Genomic DNA, 4666 nt, shown 5'->3' with positions numbered 1-4666 from the left:
TTACTAATAGCATTGCTGCTTTTCATGGTTTTATAACAGTCATACCAGGTGAAATTTCTGAAGTCCCACCTCACTTGTTTCTTGGACGGAATCACTTACATAGAATAGTTTTGGTAAAATTTTCTTTTCCTGTAGTTTTTTCCGCTTTTATTAGTTTGACAGATTGACTGTGTTTAGTTGTTTTCCTTATCTTGAATTAGAAGTAGAAGGCTACAGTTCATTTAGTAGTAGCATAGTAAAGAGGAGTTTCCTGTAGCTTGGTCTCCTTTAGGATATATACAGTATACTGCTGGTCATGGTTTTTGACAGTGAGTATTTCAAATGAGGCAGACACTGGTGAGATATTTTCCAGCCAGCCTGACCCCCTGGCAGTGCTGTTAGGGCAGGCAGAGTGGGGTTTTGCTCTCCTGACATGCCCCAGGGAAGATGGGGGGTGGTGCGGCTACTATCTTCACAACAGAAGATCTTTTAGAGAATTCCATTGAGTCAGCATATTAATTTTTACGTATAGTTTTTTTTTTTACATTTATGTAGAGATGCTTATATTTAATCTTAAAAGGTAGTCCTATACAATTGTATCAGAAAACATAAGAGCTCTTTCAGACTACCTTTTTTTTTTTTTGAGACGGAGTCTCGCTCTGTCACCCAGGCTAGAGTGCAGTGGCGTGATCTTGGCTCACTGCAGGCTCCGCCCCCCGGGGTTCACGCCATTCTTCTGCCTCAGCCTCCCACGTAGCTGGGACTATAGGTGCCCGCCACCACTCCCAGCTAATTTTTTGTATTTTTTAGTAGAGACGGGGTTTCACCATGTTAGCCAGGATGGTCTCGATCTCCTGACCTTATGATCCGCCCGCCTTGGCCTCTCAAAGTGCTGGGATTACAGGCGTGAGCCACCACGCCCCGCCCCAGACCGCTTTTATTAACTCAGGTATTATGAAAGGAATCACTGAAGAATATGAAAGCTCAAATAAGATTAAAAAATGCTTTAATACTGCTGCAGAAGTTTTTCAGTTCAAGAGCAGGCAATGGAGTGTATAGAATGTTTACCTTATGACCAGATACAACCACCCAAGAAAAACTGGATCCTGCAGGGCAGCTGGTCTCCACAGTTCCTGCTGGGACTACAGTTGCTGGAAGTCATTCAATCACTTTTCTCTTTTTAAGGGAGTTAAGTACAGGTAAAAGAACTCTTCTAGCAAAGATCTTAATAATCTCTTGATTATCAATGTCCGTGGAGGCTTTTTAGTCCTTCCTTTGCTTCTGCATTCTTGACCCCTGGCTTCTTTCATGTACTCTCTCCTAATTCGCCTGTATTTCTGAACGGGTCATTCCAGTTTTCAATAGGTGACTTCTACTTCTTCCTGTCACCAGTGTGGATGTTGCCTATGGTTCTGTTGTGTGCATTTTGGATATATATATACATAAAATACATAAACATTCTGGGGAGTCTGATTGACAGATTACACAATCACTTAAACATTGTCAACTCTGGCCTAGATTGCTATGTTAAACTCTGGTCCCTATCTCCAACTTCATGGGCTTATTTTTTTAGCTATACCATAGCTGTCTCAAATTAAACTTGTTAAACTAATGCATCATTTTCATTACTACCACAATCTTCTAATTCTCTGCCCCTCTAAAAGCCATCTCTTCCTGCTGTATTTTCTGACTTTGTGAATGGTACTATTGTCTAGCAATTTAGGTCAAAACCATGACTGGTATCAGATACTTTCCTCTCCATCAAATCTTTCTCAATCCTGTTACCTTACTGCTACTGACTAGGCCTGGATAATGTCAATGCTTATATGATAAAGGCTGGATACCTTAACCTGGATTTCAAGCTTGTGGGCAAGAACAAATGAACTATGAAAAAATGGGCTGTATAAAGGGTATTAAGTGCCGCTCTCTGTTGAACTGTTTGATGAAAATGGCTTTGATGATCCAGAAGAAGCCTTACATTTGAATGCATTCTGTTCTTTCGAAACTGCTGCTAACCAGTTTTCATGTTTATTACCACTTGCTGCTGCTGGAAAAAAGTTAGGAGCTACTGTGTTTTACTCATTTGGTCTCTGAATAATAGCAGCAGCAGAAATCCCAGGATTCTCAAAGCAGTTCCAACCACAACAAACCAAAAACTAAGCTACAGATAAATGGGAAACAGGGGTGTCCGGTTTAATAAACAGGGAAAGGGTTATCAGGTGTCCACATCCTTTCCTTGTCATTCATATCCCCAACCTCCAGATCCTTTCTACTCTCATAAGTTTGAATACAGTCAAGGTTAGTTGGGTCAAAAACTAATGTTGATTATGATTAAAAAGAGATACAAAACTCAGCACTTCCTTCACTAAAAATAAAGGTGGAGAAAATTGATAAGAAAAAAAGTAAAATATTCTTTTTTTTTTTTTTTTTTATGGAATCTCACTCTGTCACCCAGGCTGGAGTACAGTGGCCTGATCTCGGCTCATTGCAACCTCCGCCTTCCGGGTTCCAGTGATTCTCCTGCCTCGGCCTCCAGAGTAGCTGGTACTACAGGCGTCCGCCACCACGCCTGGCTAATTTTTGTATTTTTAGTAGAGACGGGGTTTCACCATATTGGCCAGGCTGGTCTCAAACTCCTGACCTTGTGATTCGCCCACCTCAACCTCCCAAAGTGCTGGGATTACAGGCGTGAGCCACCGCGCCTGGCCAAAAAACTAAAATATTCTTATAGCTACCTGGGGGAGACCTTAATCCTTCCACATAGACAGATATCCTTATATCCACAGGAGGCCATGTGGACTAAAACCAAACTGAGTCCATTACTCATTCCCTCACCGGCTCTTCTTGTGGCTCTTCTTAGACCTTTCGGGAGACTTTGAGTGGCTCTTGTGTCTCTGACTACGGTGATGACCTGGGGACTTGGCACGGGATCCGTGCCGCCGATCTTGGGACCTGCTGCGGTGACGTCTTGGACTCTTGCTCCGATGCCTTTTTCGGCGCCAGGAGGGACTTCTCCTTTTGGGAGATCGAGTCCGCCTTCTGGGAGACTGACTCCTACTCCTTCTGTAGCGCAGTGTGGGAGAGCGACGGGGCTTGTCCAAGTCTCCGTAGCTTCTCCAGCGGTGATCAGGTGATGGCACTCTTTCCAACTTCTCATCCTCCTCTTCTTCCTTTTCACTGGACTCCACATCATCCATGTCCTCTTCCAGAGCACTAACTCGAGGCTCCAGTTGCTCAGTTTCTTCTAATACATAGCGTTTCTGTAGCCGGGGTAGAATGATATCACAGACTGTCTCACTGTGCAATAGTTCATCAATAAACTCATCAACATGCATCCATTCAAACTCCTCATTTCCGTTCTGGCTCTTGATTTTTCAATAGTCATTGTACAAAGACTCCAAGTACTTGTAGCAATCAATTTCAGGGCCTGTCAGCCTCATGTAAAATGGCCCCAGCATGCAGACATACTTGAAATCTTCACTTTTGATAAACTCTACAGTGATATCCTTCTCGGGTGGAATTTGAAGCATCTTCAAGGTTTAACACAGAAAGGGTGTTGGTTTTATGTTGCCACCATAGAGACCACCCACAAACCTTAACTCCACGGCTTTACTGACTACAAGTTCAGCCGTAAGGCCAAAGCACTCCTCTTTCCACAACTTGGACTCATAGATTCGCGTTCAAACGATCTTCTCCACCAGATACTGAGGGTTAGTTCTGTGGATGCTGTGTGCATCCTTCACTGTATGGTTAGCCATTTTAGAATCTTTTATGTATAGTATTAATTGAAGAATATAAAAATTTTATAGCTTTCTCAAATGAAGAGTTCCTTAATCAGAATATGATGAAATAGTTTCATTCAGAAACGCTTCATTAATCTGCCATTGTTAGGAATGAGATGATTTTTCAAAAAATTTAAGCTCATTATCCTAAGTCCCTTTTTAAAAAAATGAGATGTAAGTCTCTTTCATCCTCAGTGGTATGAAAAATATGGATTATACATTATCTTCTATCATTTCTAATCTGAAAAAAACAGATGACCAAGTTGCTTAGAATTGATTGAAGTCAAATGGTTCAGCTGTTGTGGTTTCGGATGAGGCAAGTTCACTGGTTTTAATGGGAACACTGATGCCTCTACAAGCTGTTCAGAAAGGACAGAATTCAAACAATACAGAAGAACACAGGGTAAAACAATGTCAGCGCCTCTTCAGTTATTCCCTTTGCCCAATACTTAGGGCATTAATAAAACTTTGGTGTCCTTTTAAATCTTTATAAAACACTCATTCATTCTTTCCCTTTACACACACACACACACACACACACACACACACACACACGCAGAGGGATAAATACATGGAAATAATCTATAAATATTTTGTGACTTTGCTATTTTGCTTGAAAAGCTTCTTGGAGATTTGTGTGCGTATGTACGTATATGTACACGCTTTTTCATAATATATACATCTCTACTGACGGGCATTTTGTTTGTAGTTTATAACTACAAACATTTTCTCCCATTCTGTAGGTTGCCTGTTTACTCTGATGATAGTTTCTTTTGTGGTGCAGAAGCTTCTTAGTTTAATTAGATCCCATTTGTCAATTTTGGCTTTTGTTGCCATTGCTTTGTTTTAGTCATGAAGTCTTTGCTCATGCCTGTGTTCTGAATGGTGTTGCCTAGGTGTTCTTC

The 4666-nt window shown here is 41.4% G+C and overlaps 1 pseudogene; it reads right to left on the bottom strand.

Annotated features, from left to right (window-relative positions):
• Positions 1-2798: 2798 nt before the first annotated feature.
• LOC116474709 (pre-mRNA-splicing factor 38A-like) lies at positions 2799-3737 on the bottom strand (annotated as a pseudogene).
• Positions 3738-4666: the final 929 nt, after the last annotated feature.

Source organism: Hylobates moloch, unplaced genomic scaffold, assembly GCF_009828535.3.
Source record: "Hylobates moloch isolate HMO894 unplaced genomic scaffold, HMol_V3 SCAFFOLD_2, whole genome shotgun sequence".
NCBI classification, from domain to species: domain Eukaryota; kingdom Metazoa; phylum Chordata; class Mammalia; order Primates; family Hylobatidae; genus Hylobates; species Hylobates moloch.
This window is presented reverse-complemented; position numbering and strand designations above follow the sequence as displayed.